The 18,762-nt window shown below is 47.2% G+C and overlaps 1 long non-coding RNA gene across 1 annotated transcript in view; it reads right to left on the bottom strand.

Moving 5' to 3' along the window:
• Positions 1-4,992: 4,992 nt before the first annotated feature.
• Positions 4,993-18,762, bottom strand: part of LOC125618679 — a 16,364-nt gene continuing 2,594 nt past the window's right edge. The window contains exons 2-3 of the long non-coding RNA XR_007350053.1: positions 15,601-15,679; positions 4,993-6,271 (exon numbers count right to left, since the gene is read on the bottom strand). This is a non-coding gene — a long non-coding RNA (uncharacterized LOC125618679). The remainder of the gene's footprint in view (positions 6,272-15,600; positions 15,680-18,762) is intronic.

An 18,762-nucleotide genomic window follows, 5' to 3' on the forward strand; every position in this document is an offset into this window, starting at 1 on the left:
TTTTGATTTGTTAGCTTCTTTAACATTCATGAAAATATTTTGAAATATGCCATGGATTCATTAGCCTTTTCTACTTGACCAAGCTCAGTTTTGTCTTTTTCTTAACGGAATCACAGGTTATCCTATGTTAAAAAGAGTCTGTTCAAAGCCAGCTGGAAATTTCTGAAGCATTGATATTCTGCCTGATGCGGGAGTTGCTCACACCAGCCTCTCAGGGCTTTAAGATTCTTATCCCACCACCTTGCACGTTTTTCCTGCCCTTGGTTGACCTGTGTTGCCGGGCGGGTGTGGTTTGTTCTAGAAGGTTTGTGTGCTGGAGGCTTGGTCCTCAGTGGGGTGGTGTTGAGGTGGAGGGACCTTGGAGAGTTGGGGGCTGTGCAAGGTCACTAGGTCATGGGGTGCTGCTCCCGGGGGATTGCTGCTGGTTGGCCAGTGAGTTGTTCCTGAATGGGCTGTTACAAAGCAAGGCAACTGTGGTGCCTCCCGCTTCTGCCTGCGGCCATGTCCTTCCTGTTCTCCGCCATGTTGTGATGACTGGGCCTTCACCAGAGGCCAGGTGTCAAGATTAGATAAATGTCATGTTTCTCATCAAACTTTCTGCCATGAATTTTAGCTTCCATGGATATCCTGGGACAGTTTCTATAAATATAGTTTTATTGAAACACAACCATGACTGTTCTTTTCTTTTTTGGAGTAGTGGGGATTGAACCCAGGATCCCTTGACCACTAGTTATTTTTATTTTTTTTTTTAAATAAAAAGTTCAAGGCTGGCCTTGAACTTGCTATCCTTCCTCAGCCTCTTGAGTTACTGGGATTATGAGCCAGAGCTATCACACCTGGCTCATACCTATTCTTTATGTATTTTCTGTGGTTGCTTCTTTTGCTTCAACAGAAATATTGAGTATTTGCAACAGTGACCAACTATCCCACAGATTTCTAGATTATTCACTCACTGGCCCTTTAGAGAACAGCCTGCCAACCCTTGCTCCTAAGAGCCGGGTAATCTATACTTTAATAATTGCAGTTTTTTTTTTTTTGAACTGTTGTAGTCTGTATTTCATAGTGTTAGTTGGACTTTTATATCTTATTTTTAATATAAGATTATGAAATTTACAAAAGCAGATGATAAACCTGCTTCTTTGAAATGCCAGCTGTGTAAACTGTATAGAGTGGATTCTCACATGAATGTCCAGTAGATCTTCTGGGATATTATGGCTAATTGGAAAACTTTATGATGATACAGTGCACCCATGATATTCATAATAATGATCATTTTGAGCTTGATTCTCTGACTCCTTTGTCTCTTAATTTCTTCAAACACTCCAATCAGACCAGCCTTTTGAAGGACAGCTCTGAGTTTCTCATCTCTGGTTAAAAGCCAAACACAAGTGAAGCATTTTACAATCTATGTGTTCTGAAGAACGAGGCCTGCGTTTCTTGGTCTGGCATTTGGAGTCATTATGAGCTGGACTCAAACAGGTCGAATAAGGAAAGATGTGAAGACAGGAGTCATCTTAGGAAGGGGTAGAGGTTGGGGGCTTTTCCGACATCTCTGCTCCTCGCGGCCTCTTTTTCAATATCTCCAATATCTCCAACCACTAGCTCTTCACTAGGAACGGCTGACGTTTAGGCTTCTCTTCAGAACACAGGCACACGGCCATTCGCATCCTCGATGGGACTCTCCCTGGCTCCAGATCCTTATGCTCCAATTTATATTCCATCCCTTTAAGTCTTAGGACTGCAGAAAGTTCCTCCTGCCATGGGTCGAAATTAATCTTTCCTCCTTTGGACAGTCTGCTTTACCTCACTTCTCCTGTGGAGCTTAGAATTTTTCTGAATTACACTTCACTGGGTACATGCTTTATCTGTCCCTCATTTTTATATATCTGATTTTTTTGTAGCTGAATTTTTACAAAGGGGGCCATGTCAACTGAGTGCATGGATGGAAGACATTGCATATATGATTTACTAAGTTACCTTCTTTAAAAAAAATTATTGAATTAAAATTTTAAGTATGAAAAACTACATTTTAAATAGGAGCTGAAGGTAAGGTCCAGAGCATGAGAGAAGTACTCAGACAACCAGAGAAACACCTTCTGCACCTAACACGCAGCAGGGCAGTCAGACTGGGGATTGCTGTTGCAGGTGAGGTCGTAAGCAGGGTCGAAAATGGGTTGGCCTACTTGGTGGCTTTTATTTTCTCTATTAAGGAAGAGCCAAGATCATCTGTTAAGAATGAGGAAGGACAGAGGTGAAGAACAGGATCTGATGTGGATGGCAGAGGCTAAGCAAACATTGGTGTGTGTTAATTCAGTGTCAGGTTATCGTGTGTTAAATAAAAATCACAGGGGACCATTGTTTTGGACTGAGCTCCGGCCTTGGGTCCCAACAGAGCAGGCTAAACTCAAAGTCCCACATCACCATGTTGGAATTAAGTTGCTCTCTGACCTGTAAGAAGTCAGAAGAGAGCAATGACCACTTCTCCCACAGGCCAGTTTCAACCGTTGCAACTATTCCCTGCTTCAGTCCTTACAAAGCGACCTGCAGTGGCCCAATATTATCCGTCTTCTGTCCTTCTCTCTGTCTGTCCCTGCCTTAGGAAGAAAGTAGCTTTGAAACTCTATCATCTGCATGTCCTTCTTTGCCTCTGCTTTTCCCGCCTTCGCTCTCTGTAAAACCAACCTCTTCTGCCTGGCTCATTGGAACCCTCATCCCATTGGAAGGAGGGAAAAGTCCTCCATCCTAGAATCTCAAGGAAGGCAGTCAAAGTCTTGAAGCTGAATCTGTTTGAATTGTCTCTGGACACAGATGAGAACATCGGAAAGACAGGGAGGCAGGGAGAAGAGCTTTGGCAAGACGGTCCCTGAGTGTTGGCTGAGTGAGGACAGGTGTGACCAGGGCTCCTTGGGGGGAGGTGGAACTGGAGAGCGTGTGTGGATCAGGGGCAGGTGAAGCAGCGTGACCAGTGCCCCCAGAAGGGTGGGTCGGGTGTGGACATGGCAGGTCTGCACTAGAGTCCTCAGGAGGCCCGTAGTTAGGAGCGTCTGGGGGTCAGGAGGTGCCACAGGAGTGGGTAGCTGAGGTGTGATGGTGAAGGTCCCTGGAGATGTGAACCAACTGCTCTGCAAGAGTCCACTGTGTGGACACCGAGGTCACCCTGAGCAGAAGGACTGTGTGGCAGAGTTAACGGGCACTGTGACAAGTCTTAGGATGGTTGGGCGAGGAGAGCACAGGAGACAGCAGCAGATGGCCACCTGGTGTTTCAGCAGAAAGAAACTGGGTGTTTTCCAGATTCTTCCACACCTCCCCCCACCCCGCCAACAGTAAAGCTTATCCCTCATCACTCTGTGGATCCTGGACCCCTGCCTGCACCTACCCTCACTGTCTCTGGCCTCTGTGACCACAACAGGTGTTTCCTTTGTTTCAGTTCTAGTTGGTGAACTGGTAAATCTTCCTTCCTGGCTCTTGTGCCTGACACTGTGGTTGCCTGGTTCCTGCTTTCTTCTTGTTTCTGTAACCAACAGTGCATTGGGTCCTGTTGTCCCTTGCTGCTTAGGCGCCACTGACCCACATTTGTTTGCTTCTGAGAAACGAGATGCACCAAAACAGTACTTTCATGAAAACCACCGTAGAATACAGAATCCAAAACATCGTTTTCTTGCAATGCATGGGAAGGGCGTGTCCAGATTTACTGGCACCAGAAGACATTTCCCACCAGGTGCACAATCCCTTTATGGATGACGTCTCTCTCTCATTCCTGCCGGGCACATTCAGGATCAGTCAGTCTCCTCATTAGCTCATGACAGTATCTGTCTTTGCAAGAAGGTCGCTTTTAATTTAATAGCCAGGAATATCAAATGGAAAATTTACTGGAAGAAACCCGGTTCGTGTAACGGTTAACATAACAAAATTTCAAATTAAATATTGCAGTGGGGGTGGCCACTCCTCTGCAGAGTTACTCCCTCCTTTTACCTGACATTCTATCTAAATTTAAAGAAAAGCCATACATAAATGGGGACAATGTCACCAGCTAAATAAATTTTCTCTAGCTCACTAAAGGCAGACCCTGGTGACCTTCAGATAACGTGGGAATGTGTAACGCCCTCCTGTTCTTTGGTCCTGTGCATCAGGTAACACAAAGCACGGACATGGCTGTGAGGTTTAACTTGTCTAAAGAGTCCCGGAGACTAGCCCAGGAGGTCAAGGTTGATGGTGGTGCTCCAACCAGAGGGGAAAGCAGACACCCTGGATGAGGAAGGCCCAACCCAGCTCATAGCCCACCTGCGTGTCCTCCTGCTACACCTCCTTCTCCTCCCTGCAAAAGCATAGCCATCTCCCTAAAGTGGTGGCCAGGAGGGCGGAGATGGGCTCCTCCATCTTCTTACTGCCCTTGAATCAACCTGATTCCCTTCCCACCAATTCTCAGCTCCAGAGTGTCGGGCTTCTAGTGGAGAGCAGATGGACTTGGGACCAGCAACCACATCAAATAGCACTTCAGTTGTGTTTCTTGGAATACATTAATTTGCCTTATGGGAATCTATGTGTGTGTTTTCTTAATGTGACTCTGTCCCCTCTTGAACATCTGTTTTCATAGAAGTAACCATCAGGGTTTAGATAGAATGCCTTTGTGCTGTAGGCTACAGGATCCGAGGACACCTGAGAGTGCTATGCTCATCAGGTGCAAGGCAGTGGGCGGATTTCAATGTGTTTTTTTGCTCTAATGTGCTCCACTCTGATAGCACGGGAGAGAGCCGATTTCTTCCCACCCTGTGCATTGATCTGAAGGATCCCATGAGGGAGCCTTGCAAGCTTCTCTGGGGCAGCACATATAGTTTGAAAAATCATTATCATGATTAAAATGTTTTCTCTAATATGTGGATGCTAATTCACAATAAGGCAGGGGGCACTAGGGAAGAATAGCGTTACCTTAGATTACGTGGAGGAAAGTGATGGGAGGGCAGGGGAGCGGATGTGGGATAGGAAAGACAGCAGAATGAAACAGACATTATTGCTGTATGTATATATGTGACTTCATGACCAATATGATTCTGCAACATGTACACCCAGAAAAATGAGAAATTACATCCCATCTATGAATGATATGATATGCCAAGGTGCATAAATGCATTCTAGTGTCATGTATAACTAATTAAAACAAATAAAAAATTTAAAAAATGTAATCGAAAAGAAAATCATTATTTTTATAATGAAAACTTCTGAAAGAACAGTCCACTAAAATGCTTTTTTCTGGCAAGACCACATCCCAAGATCATACTATATGTGTCGGGATTCTCATGAACAAAGGAAATAAGTGGGAGTTTTGTGGTTCCTCCCTCCCCATTCCCTTTTCTTTGGCCTCTAGCCAGACACATGGCTGACAGGATTTTACCTGACGGGGAAACCTAACTTGTATTCCCTTGGGATACAGTCTGCATGTGGCCACTATAATTTTCTACTAACATTCAATAGTCCACATTGGTACTGGCAGAAGAGTGGTGTGCAGAGAAGACATTCAAATAAATAATGACTCTACCTAGTGAGTTAGGTTGTTTTCCTTTCCACATCTGATGTAATGGACTTGATAGCAGTTAGCCGACTGTCCCTAACTGAGGGACACCATATTGAATACTTGGAGTTGAACTCAGTAGTTGGGTAAATTGGGCATTTAGCATGGTAGTAGCTGCTTCAAATTACATATCAAGTTGCTATTATAGAGACCTTGCCTCATTTCTAGCCCCCCAGCCTGGACAGCTTGTTTATAAGATCACTGGACAAACTAGGTGGCTGGTTTAAGAGGCTAGAGGTGGCTAGATATAGGGGGCCTTTCCAAGAGATCTCTACATACACTATTCTCCAACTCTCTGTGGTTAATCCTTGTGTTTTGCTCCTTTGAGAAGCATGGCCAGTAGACTCAGGTCCTTATCTGAGAGAACTTCTCCTTTCATATAAACCACAAGTTAAACATTTCAAGTTGGTCTCTTGGGAAGAACACCTGTTTTCCACTAACCTTTAGAGCCATCTCTGTGTGGCTTCCTAATGGTGAAGCAGTACATTCAGGCCATGTCATGCTGCACCTTCTGTACATAAAACTCAAAATATGGTCTTGGAGAGCTTCCCATGAGGTCATGGCTGTGGTGATGAAGCAGGGTGACACTGTGCGGCTGGAGCAAGCATAATGGGAGCAGACCCACTTTCTCGTCCACTTGGGACTTGCTCAGGTCAGATCCTGATATGCGACTTCTCCTAAATGATGGAGGGCTTGTGGGGATGCCTGGAATTTAGAAAAAAAATATTTATTTTTTAGGTGTAGATGGACATAATGCCTTTATTGTATTTACTTATTTTTACGTGGTGCTGAGGATCAAACCCAGGGCTTCGCCTGTGCTAGGTGAGTGCTTTACCACTGAGCTACAACCCCAGCCCCTGGATTTTTTATTTAAGTGGATCAGAAACATTCAGTTCATTGTGAGCGTATAGATTTCTCTGGTACCTTGGTCTGTCATGATCATGCAGTAACATTCTTGATGATCTCTTCTATGTCTATTATTTTTGTAGCTATACATTCAATTTCTTTTCTTTTTGTGTTTTTCTTAAAATTCTAATATGCACACTGTCCTTAACAAGTTTGTAATTAATCACTATCTTTTACCTCCATTGGGGAAGAAAAAAGAACATTGGGTCAATGGAAATCTAGTCACCCATCATTATATCCTATATTTTACCTTTTATATTTTATTTTGATCTTGTGTACTTGCAAGGTTGAAAATTATTATGATTATATTACGAATTTCAGTGGTTGCTTAGAATTATGGATGTTTTCCAATCCCTTTGCTCATATGTTCTTCTTTCTAGATTGAAATTCTTTTGTAACTACTCACATACTTAGAAATTCTTTCAGTAAGGGTCTCTTAATGGTAAACTCACACAGTATGAGTCTGAAAACATTAATTCATGTTCAGTCTTGAATGGTAGTTTGACTGGGCATGAAATACTCAATTGATAATTATTCTTTCTCAACACTGAATATATTATTTCATTACCTTTGATGTATATTGTTGCTATTGAATGGATTGGGACTGGACTATGTGCTATTTCTCTGCAAAGAATAATGTCTCTTCTCTTCAGATGCCTTTATATTTTCTCTTTACCTTTCCTGTGTTATGGTTTCAATGTGAGATCAATGTGGACATAATGGTTTCTAAATTTCTGTATTCTTTTCTTTCATCAAAACTAAACATTTTCAATATCTTGTCCAATTAACTTACCTCTTTCATTCAGAAAACCTTTAAATACATATATATATTGCCTTCTCATTTCATTCGTCTTGTTTCTTCATTTCCTATTCGTATTTTCCATCTATATGCCTGTCTGTGCTACTTTCTAGGTTTCAGATATATCTTCCAGTTAATTAACTCTCTTTATACCTGTAGCTAGATTCCAATTTAATCTCTCTACAGGGGCAATTTCAATGCATATATTTTTCATTTTAGGCATTCTTTTTTTTTCAAAATATGTCATTTTCCCATGTTTTCCTTTGTGTAATTATTTTGAACATTTTAATTTTGTAGTCTCTGGCTTTTTGTTCAATTATAAACTCCTGGTGGGAGCCTAGTCCTAATACGTGTGTGTCTACAAGTATTTTCTAACTTTGGGCTGTGAGTTCACATTCGGTGGGACTTTAATTACCTGAATCTTGCAGCCCCTTGAAGGTGTTTCCTACTGACGATGTTTGAGTTTGTTGCTATCAGGTACTTCTCGAGTGTTACCAAACTTGAACAAGACAAGTTAATTATGCTTAAAGAATCACAGGAAAAGACCTATTTTTTAAAAGTAGAATTACCTGAGAAAGAGGGCTTGGCTTTGCTTCCAAGCCAGGGTGTCTTGAGTTTGATTCTCTTACAAGCATTTCCCTCAGGCTACGCAGTACATGATTCTCTTTGTCATGCAAGTCAGATTGGCAGAACTGCTGGCACAAAGTCCTAGCACGGCAAAGAGCCTTCCCTTGACCTGGATCTCATTCAAAACTATTAGAAGTGTAAAGGTGGTATATGTTCCCTCCAGAATCTGAAATCCCTGAAAATGTTGTGTAAGTATTTTTGGTAGCAGGATCATTTTTGGTGGATCATTTTTGCTTTCCGTGTTGATAGACTCGAGATCTTCCTGTCCTCTGCCACTGTAGACAAGTTCCTGCTGTGGTAGGCTGCGGTAGCTTTATAAACTCACCTCTGTTCTCTGATGCACATTTCCTTATCAAAACACTTAGGTACAGTATTTCTACCTGATGATTTTCAGGTCCTTTCAATGTTCATTTATAAAGACAGTGGACTTACGTGGAGTCCTCTAGAATGCTGTATGGCCAGAGCCACTGTGAGTTTAATGGTGGCCCAGCAAAATCTTCATGTGTCATATTATTGCTTCAACATTTTTTTCCTCTTCTTCATGTGAGGGACTCTGAGTTCATGAAATAATCAGGTCTGTAATCTTACTAAGGGACTCTGTGGTTAATCAAACCTGGCCCCTGTCCTTTAGTTCTGGAAATTTCTTTTAGTGCCATATAGTCAAGTTGTTTAGTCCTCATAACAGATGAGCGAACGCCTCGCTGTCAGGATACCTGTGGGGGAAGGTTTCCTGGTGTTCTCGTGCTTGATGTCTGTAGTGTTGCAGTAACTTTTACGGTGCCCTAGGTCAAATTAAATATCTAACAGTTCTGTTGATTAAGCAGTTTGATATGTATCTATGTCCTAACAACCTAGTAACTATAGGAAGAGAGGTACATATAAAATGGAAGGAAAAGTGTTTTTATTCCATTCTCAAAAATTCTCAACTACTTAACCCACAGAGTGTGCACACGAGAAACATCGTTTGTATAAATTGAAAGAAAGGAGTTTTGTTGTTGTTTGGGTCAATGAGTAATGGGACATGTGTACCCGTCGGACACTACTCAACTGGTCAAGTATTGGAATCATATTGAAAACTGCTGCCCTCGATTCCTGTTGATTTCTCCATTCCTGTAGTCTTCTCACGAGCGTGGCCCACTAAGCCCCCACTTTTCACAGACGTGCTGTTAATGAAGGTGTTGTGGTGGGATCTAATGTTGCACTGCACACCACCACACACCCCTGCAAAAGCTGAAACACCGCTGTGGCTTTGCAGACTCTCACTGCGGGTGAGACTGCTCTGATCGCCATGCTGGCCCAAGGGTGTCAGGTAGTGACGCACACCTGTGTCTCCTGGTGGGACGCCACCTGTGTCTCGTGGTGGGACACCACCTGTGTCTCTCCATCCTGGTGGAACCCCTGAGCTCCTCTCATCTCAGCATCTCCTTCCCTCCACCTACAGAGAACAGAGATTCCAGGTCCCCTGGGCCGTGTGTTTCTCAAGGCTGTGGCGACAGGTGTTCCCAAGGCCTCTCAGAGGCCATGGGGGGTGAGCACGGGCAGATGGTCCAGACCACCTCAGGAGTCTTCTCTCAAAGTCCCTAGGTAACTCTTTAAAAAATATTTCAATAAATGAATGACCTGTCAGCTTTATTTCCCATGTGTCAATGCTGAATGTAGAACTCAGTCAGTGAGAAAAGAAAACAATAATACCTAAATCGGCGTGTTAACTTTTTAAAATCTGGTAACTGTACCTATATTAGTAAGTTCAGACTTAGAATTATGCAGTTTTCTTTCTTTGTTCCACATGCTTAGAATCTAAACATTAGAGAAAATAGTATAAAGAAAAATATCTGAACCCCTAATAGTTAATATTGATAAAAACATTGTCGAATTGGCTTTTCTTGCTAAAATGCATGTTTCATAAACACAAATGTGTTCTCATTCCACATATACAAACGTGCACATTTAAGAAAACGATATTTCCTACCTAAACACAAAATCATTACTATACTTAATACACTTAACACCGATTCCATGGTGTTATCAAAGCAATTGGATTAGCTGTGTCACCAAGGGGTGCCAAGAGCCCCCAGGTCCCCCTTAATGCTGCTGTGTCCTTACTGTGTCTTCAGCAGGTAAGCGTGCCCACCCTGCACACCACGTGGCCCACGCCTCCCACGTGTCCTCTGCTCTGAAAGCTGCAGCCACTCCTGGTGGCCTTTTGCTCTAGTCAGATTCCAGGTTTGATGAAACAGAAATTGGTGTGGGCAGCTCACCCAGGAAGGGAGCTTCTAGGAATGGCCTCCTATCTCTTAGTTGGGAGGCCACGGGAGCCACCTCTCCACTGCTGGGTCCCCCCTTTAATGCTGCTGTGTCATCACATGTGTCCCTCCTCGCCACACTCCCAGTCTCTCAGCTCCTGCACTGTGACCCCGACCCGCTGGGTCAGTCCCTCCCACAGCGGGTAGTGAGACTCATCTCGCCGATCCTGGGGTGTTTCCAATCAGGAAAAGACAATCTGGTGTCTGCTGCAGGTCAGATGCCCCCGAAAGCCGACTTCGAGGTGAAGATCTCCTCTAAGAGTTTTTGATGGGTGCTCTTGGGATCAACAGTGAAGAAACAGGCGAGGAAGGAGGAGTTAGAGAACCCAGTGGTCACCATGGCTGCTCAGAAACGGGGACAATCAGCCCCAGGGAGCTTCACGCTGCAGCGCACCCGCAGATCTCCAGGGGGAGGAGGGGGGTCTCCTCCTGACCTGGCAGGAGTCTGCCATAGCCCACTCAGGGCCGAGGCGGGAGGACTCCACACCCTGTCTGCACAAGTCACAACCACCAGCTTCTGGCACAACCGTAGGACACAAACCAATAAATCCATTAATCGTGCTAATAAGAATGACCACTAACCCTGACCCTAACCCTGCGGGCCTCAGCTGGGGCCGTCACCACAGAGGGGTGGTGCCCCAGCTGTCAATTGTCCCCTCTTCCAGCTGCTCTCAGAAGGAGGCTTTGGATCACAGAGGGTGTGGCCCAGGGGTAAGGTAACATTTATCACAGTGCTTGACAGACAGATGGAGAAGCGTCCACCAGTCATCGCACACGTGTGTGAACGGTCAGTCCATCTGCATGGCTAATAAATAATGAAATATGATAAAGCATATTATTTTAATGAAGAATTCAGCTCTGGCTGGTTGCAAATCAAAGCTCCAGATGCCTCCTGTGTGCCTCACCTGAGTGGGCCCTGAGGCCTGTCTCCTCACTCCCGTACCTTTTTTTGACCAGGTCATGCTCAGTGAGCGTCTGGGTCCCGGCCCTGGTCTATTCAATCACATAAACTTCAGAAGTATTTCCTTCTGCAAAGAGTGAAAGATGGAGCAAGAATAGAAGTTGAGTCCAACAAAAATTTAGATAAGTCTCAGCGGAATCCTGAGCCTGCCCGGCCCATTCCGGACTCACTCTTGTTGATCTGGATAATCGCATCCCTCTCTGGACCCGTCTCCACCTTCGCCATCTTCCCGCTGTGGAACGAGCAGAGCGAGGCTAGAGGTGATCTGTGGTGTCACCCCTCTGCTCAGATCCCCCTGGACCCTGTCTTCTGCAGTCCTGACATTGTTCCCCGACTCTCATCCTCACAGGACTTCACCTGGCAAGTCCCCACGCCTGTCTCGTCTGACCACCAACAGCCCACCCTGTCCCGTTCCTCACTGACCAGGGCTGCTGAGCACGGAGCCATTCCGTGGGAACGCCGGCAGGTTCCTGCCCCGGGATGGCACCAGCTGTCCCCATGTGAGGAACTCTCGCCCCTGACACCCAGCCCTGCCCCTGCCCCGCGCCAGGCCTCGGCCCCAAGGCCACTGGGCAGGCACTCCCGGAGGAGGAGGCAGGAGAGCGTCTTAGCGGTTCCACGTTGGTTTGCTTCTGTTTCCTATGGTGTCCAACCTGCAGAACTGAGGCCGTGTTGGTGGGGGAGGCAAGGAGGAAAGAAAAGGGCAGGAAAGAAGGTTTCTGGCTAAAACCAAGGTGGGCGCGGGGATGGGGAGGGCGGACAGCGACGGTGCTCCCTTTAGTCCTTCTCAGGAAAGAAGAAGTGGAAGGAGCCCAGACCTGCCTCGTCCTTCAGAAAGGGGAGAGAGACCCAGAGACAGCGCTGGGCGGGCGCATGCAGAACAGGGCCTGACGGAGCCGTCTGGAGGGCGGCTGCCTGCCCTGTGCCTCCTTCCTTCACAGGCCGCCTCTGGGGTGGTTTGGTTGAGCCCTCATGTTCCCCGTTCCGCTCCCTGGAACACTGGATGCCCAAGAGCACGGCCCTGTCTACCATGGAGTCCAGGTTCTGGAACAGTGCTCAACATCAGTGACAGTACCCTAACGCCTTCCAGGCCCGCGGAGGGTCTGGGGAGGTGCTTCCTCATGTTCTGTCTGCTGGGACCACTCCAGGTGACCTTGGTGTCTCCTGGAGGACAGAAAGAGGACTCCCTGGTCGGAGAACGTGAAGAGATCTCTATCAATCTCATATTCACTGCCCTGAAGCTTGTGCACTTAGTGATATTTTTAGTCTTCTCCTGTTTGTGTTCCTTCCGGGACTACAAAACCTTGCATTCTGTGAGACGCTGGTTCTCACGTTGTGCTCCCTGCAGCCCTGGGGTTACTTTGCAGGCACCCTGGGAGCTGCCAGGGACGACCAGGGTGGAGGGAAGGGGAGCCTAAGGCTGTTGTCCTGAGAGGTGGTGCCATTCACACAGACCAAAGAAGTTTGAGAATCACAGCCAATTCCCAGGCTGCTCCACCTTCACCGGTGGCCGGTCACTGAATACTTGTGGGTCACCTGGAAGGTGTGAGCCAGGCAATCACGGGTGCCTTCATTCCAGTCTTGATTCACACATGATGTGCCCAGGTCACAGAAGGCTCAGGGGGGCTGGGGGGAGGCAGCCTCGGGGTTCAGGAGGCGGAACTGAGAGCCAGGGGAGGGCGGAGACCAAGGTAGGTGGCCAGATGAGAACCAGCCGGGAACTTGTTCTAGCTCAGGTCCAGACAGAGGGCAGTTTCAGAGTGACAGGCTGGAGCGTCAACTTGGAGTGGGATGTGTGTGGTGGTCATGGCAGGAGAACGGTGCTCTGCTGCAACGTGGGCTCAGAGACTAGGATTTGCCCTGGTGACATCTTCCTTGCCAGCTCGGGACCATGGTTTTGCCACTGCGGGTTTGACAGACGCATGCATCCACGTGCTTCCGATGGTCATTCTTATCAGCAGGACTAATTGATCTGTTGGTGTGTGTCCTAGGTTGTGCCGGGCAGCTGGTGGCTGTTGACTTGTCAGGCTGTGTATCCCCCCGCCTCGGCCTGGGACTCCACCTGTGCTATGGCAGACTTCTGCTCTACAAGATGAGCCACTCAGGGCAGGGTCAGCCTGGGACCACCATTCTACACCTCGTGGGGTCCCTCAGAGACGGCACAGGCTGCCCCCCAGCTGGCTTCCTCCTTTTTACCGGGAGGCTCTGCCCTGACCTGTTTCACGTCCTGCCCTCCTCTGTCAGGTTTGACTCGACACTCTGCGGGTCCAAGCCCCAAACAAACCAACCAACAAATGTGAACACCATCGGTCTTTGACATAGTTACTCAGCTAAGAACAATCCCAGATGCTCCTGTGAAACTCTAAACATCTGAGTGCCCCTGAAGATACTCCAGTTAGAATGTTTCCTCCCACAAGGTTGGCCGCAGTGCACTAAAACACAGTTAATTATGTAATACTGTTTCACAAATAATTTATCTTATCTGTGCTAAAATCACAAAGGGACCACGCTAGTACCAACCAACAAACAAACATAAAACCAAAACCCAAACCAAACCAAACAAAAACCCCAAGAATCTCTTTACACTCTTTCCTAGAAATAAAAAATAAGTGCAGAATGTGGGATAATGTGGGAGCTGACATGAACTCTTTAAACCAGGGGAGTGGAGATTAGCAACGGCGTAGATTCTGTTGGCTTTACTTTTATGCACCAGGGCAGTTTTGGGTTAGGACCCAGTCCTGAGCTCCCTGGGGGCCAGGTGTAGTCTGTCTTAGTATGTTTTCCTTGCTATCACAAAATACTCAAGGCCGGGAAGGGATAAAGAAAAGAGGCATACTTAACTGACAGTTTTGAGGTTCAAAGTCCAAAACTGGGTAGATCCATTTATTCAGCTTCGGGTCAGAGAGCCTTATGGTGGATGGCATCATGGTGGAGCATGTTCAAGAGGGAGAGATTGAATAGTGCAGTGAGGAGGTGGTGAGGTGAGATGGTGAGGTGGGGTGGTGGGTGTAAGGGTGGGGCAGCCTTGCTCTTTTACAATATTCCCCTGATGACAATCACGGGGTCCCACAGAGCTACGTTAATTCCTGTCAGGGGCAGTGCCCCTGTGCCCTCCCACGGGGCTCCACATCCTAACAGTCCAACCAATGTTCGCATCACCATTCTGAGGACCAAGCTTCCAACTTGGGTGTGCCCTGGGGGTCTCAGTCAAGCCATATCCAGACCTCAGGAGGTCCCTGCAATTCCGACTGAGCATTCCCCTGTGAAGCAGAGGCCGGATCCCGGTGAGCACGGCTTCCCCGCAGGTCTTGACCCGTGTGCTTTCTTCTTTGGCCAATGCACCTCGTTAAGTGGGGTGATCTCCTTGCATTGATCAATAGCCTGCTTTGTTTGTACCACAGGAAAAATGCCAATATCCAACCTCTATTCAGGGTGAATGGATTCTAATGTATCTGAAGTTCAAATCAGTGAACTCTAGAAAAATACAATTGAAAATGGATGCTCTAGTGTATTCTGTGTGTCTGTGTGTGTGTGTGTGTGTGTGTGTGCGCGTGCTTGAGATTTAGTGCTTCAAAACTGTTGCTATTCTTGAAACCCATCCCCTGATGTTTTGCCGCTGAGATTGTTACGATGTCCCTGCACTGCACTTCCTGTTCTGCATCGTCCAGTCCTGTCCTGTGGGGAAGCACTGAACCGGTCCTTCCTAACTCAGCCCATTCTCTTCTCCCTACCCCCTACACTCAAGTAAATCATGTTTTACTCATATATTGGCATAGTTTGGAAAGTAGAAGATCATCAAAATGATTAGTTTAGAGACATTTTGTTGTCAAATACTTCCAGAGCTTCCACGCCCAGATAGATATTCTGTAATAGTTTTATGTCCACACGAGAATTTTTGTGGCCAGTTTTTCTTTACTTCATTTATTTTCCTGGCTCATCTGCCAGTACTGGAAGCCCCTAAATGGCAGAAACCCCTTTTCATGCCCGCATACTTGTGGGGTCTCTACTTCAGGATTTACGTGTGGTCAGGCCTTGGTGGTCAGGGCCAGGGTGGACGTGGACAAGAAGGGGACGCTCAGGACAGCAGGTGTCTGGCGCCACACAGGTGCACCATTGCTGCCTTGTCTGCCTGTTGAGGCAGGAGCTCTGGCAAACGCAGGGAGAAAGTTTGGCCTCTGGTCATCTCTGAACGTCGGCTGTCCCCCGACTCTCTTTGCCTTTGGTTCTCTCTCAACAGCTGCTGTGGCTGAGGTCACTATGTGGGATTCCATACTCACATGTATACATCGTTTAAAGCCCAGAGAGTGGCACTGCCAGGCTCATCAATGCACATGAAAAACAGCAGCACAAATAAGGGGTACACGACATGGCCCAGGATGGCAATAGAGATGAAGAAAGGAGGGAAAGGCAGAGACGTCCCGAGAATGAGTGAACTTACCAGGGCTGGTCACCAGTCTGGAGTCTGTGTAGTTCTGACCTAGAGATGGTGCTGAGGGCAGGTAGTGTCACCTCCACTTCTAGAATAAGGAGACAGGTCTCAGAAAGGTGAACTAGTGTGCCCAAAGTCCAGAGCTCAGTGGCCAAACCAGTATTCAAAGCAGGGTCCTCCAAGCCACCATGCTGCCCTATCCCTTGGAGGAAATGCTTCACTTTGGAAAGAGCCAGTGACTTCTGGGTCCCTCCGAGTTCTTTCCAGTGCTCCTTTCTAGCACTGCTGAAGGACGGAGTCGTCAGCACAGACGTGGGGATTCTGCTCATGGACATCCTGAGTGCCCTCCAGAGACCCTCCTCTGGGCACAGCCTGATTATCATGTCACAAATGGAACTGGATGGACGGGGCATCCTGACCAACAACGTGACTCAAGCTGCTTATGTAGGGATTCCTGGGCACATGATCTGGGGCCTCCTCACTCAGCTGAATTCCTGATCCCTCTGCGGCTGCAGAAGGGAGCTCAGGATACCTTTCTTCTCTGTGTCTCTGGCTACTTGCCTTCAGCCCTGGGGCATTTATAGAAACCTCGAGGGGAAGAGAAGGCTGCACCCAAACTGCACCGGGTTGGCAGGTCAGCAGCTGTAAACTGCTAGGAAATGGCCAACAGCCCTCAAGGATTCCATGTCTCAGCCAAGGGGCTGTTTACCCAAGAGGTTCAAGTCCTTCCAGTCTTGGGAAACACAAGTGATTCTTGGCTGACCAGAAACCCTACGAAGTCATTCTGACAATCATTCTGAAACCTCCTGTGGTTGTGGGAGGAAAGCCAGACCCCACCATTGGATGTGAAGAGGAGGCTCAGTGTGGACTTACTGTGATCCGAATGTCCACCCGCCCTGAGCTACACTGTACGGAAACGGGAACCTGCCTAGGAAGAGCCAAACAGGCTTGGTTCTGTGGGCTCCCGTGGCCCTGCAGGACGTGACCCATTGCCTTCTGGTCATGCATGTTCAGGACACATTCATTTACTTGTTGACAAATGGGGGCTGAGCACCTGCTCTGCACTGGGCTCTGTGGGAACTGAGCACGATACTGAGCAGAAACCAAGGCACCTCTACTCGGGGGATCTTGCTGTCAATAGAGGACATACAGAAAGACGCAGCTTTCAGTGGTAAGAGATCTGAAGAGAATGGTAACCAGGCTTTGGGAATGTACAAAATGGCTCAAATCTCTCTGCAGATCTGGAGATCTGCTGCTGAGCTTTGGAAAACATGGACCACTTTGTGGGCCTTTGAGATAGAGGATGAGTTAGGATGAGGGTGGCAGCTGGTGCAGTGTCCCATACTAACCCGTGGTCCAGCTGAGCAGTCAGAGAGCTCCCTGGGCTCCAGCTCCTCACCAGGCTCTGCTTGGCTTGCACACACTCTGTAAAGGGAGGAGAAGCCCTAGCTTGCCCAGAGGCAGCCTTGGCCGCATGGGATCCGGACTCTTTCTCCATATCATCCTGGACATTGGTTTGACTCTGCCAGTAACCTAACCTATTTCTTTATCTGTTTCATTCAAGTCTTGGCTCCCTCCCTGACAGGCCGGTGCTGCCGTGTTTTCTTGCTCCACACACCATCCTGACTCCAAGCCTCCTTCTCCTGTTGTTGGCTCCTACCGAGAACTACACACAAGGTCTACACTTGCAGCTTGCAGCGGTGACAGCTGGAAAAGAGACGGGGGAGCAGGCCCTGAGTGTGGGCCGTGCAGTTCCAGTGAGAAACACACATTGTGCTCCTTCTGTGCGTCCCCCCCACTGCACACTCGAATCTGGGTGGCGTTGCGTCACTTTCCCATTGAGATTTGCCCAGCTCTCTCCTGCGGATGATTTTTACCTGGGAAGTATGTGCTCCAAGAGATTTTAACACAGAATGGCAGTTCTCTTCCTTTATCATGTTTGTCCGGGCTGCGAGAGGTGTGACAAGGAGCTGAAAGTTAACTTAATGGGGAACCTGGGCTTTGTTTCCCTGGCAACTTTAGTTCAGTCCTGTAAACGGAAAAGCCCCTGGAGGCCGGTTTGTTTATGCATGCCCAGCTCTGCCGGGCCATGTGACACCCTGAGGACTCAGAACAGTGCTGGAGAATAGAATCTGGGGCATTTGCTTTAGCCTCTTCCCTCTCGAGTCTCACCCACCCTCATGGACATTACCCTGCAGCTGATGCTCATCCTCTTTGTAGAAAAGAATGGGGATGGAGGAATAGCTGGTGTCAGGACCCCCAGGCAGCATCAGCTGGGCAGGGTACTTGTGCAAGGTGGTTTGCGAATAGTCGGGGCTGGAAGCCGGTCCTGCTGTTCAAGGTTAAAGTGGATAAAGGTCCAGCTGTTCAGGTGTTTGGGGCTGGAGCACTGGAGACTAGGAACAGTAACCAAGCCACACACGTGGACGTTGATCCTCGCGCTCACACTGACTTGAACACGTTACATGCCCAGGGCAGGCTTTACTGAGAACTCTTGGAAACACGGTAATCCACATTTATCCACTGGAGTAATCTGCACTTGGGAAGCCTGGTGAGGTTTGTCCACTTTCCCTACACAGGACATCTCATGGGCACATCCTGCAGGAGGCTTTATAATGCAGTAGTAGTTTCCAGGGTTCCTGTGACGGGCTGCCGAGATGGAAACCTTGGATCTCCCACATACTAGCCCTGAGTCCTGGACAAGCCTCTTACTTTTTTCTGCCTCTGTTTTCTCATCCATGAAGGGCTCACCATGTACTGGGGGCTGTGGAGATGGTTAAAGGAAGACATCTATGTGAGGCTGATGGCAGCTGGAACATATATAACACAAAACACAAGTGTGCACACATAATATAATACATACAACACATAACATTATAGTAAAGGCCTTATAACATTTTACAGGTGAAATCTCCATTGCAATGTTTAAAAACTCTATAGTCAAAAAATAGAACTGATCAGCAAAACATTAACCTAGGTCTGTATGAGCTCAAAAAACAAAATAGAACTTCATGATATGGCAAAGGGCAATAATAAAATAGATATTGAAAAAAGCATCCTGGTTCTGTTGCAGATGTAAGAATAGCCAAACTGGAGTTTTGGATATCAGTTGTTATGGATTTGAGCCAAATCATCTTCTTTTTGGTCTGTAGAAATCGCTTTAGTTAATCT

Source organism: Marmota marmota, unplaced genomic scaffold, assembly GCF_001458135.2.
Source record: "Marmota marmota marmota unplaced genomic scaffold, marMar, whole genome shotgun sequence".
NCBI classification, from domain to species: Eukaryota; Metazoa; Chordata; class Mammalia; order Rodentia; family Sciuridae; genus Marmota; species Marmota marmota.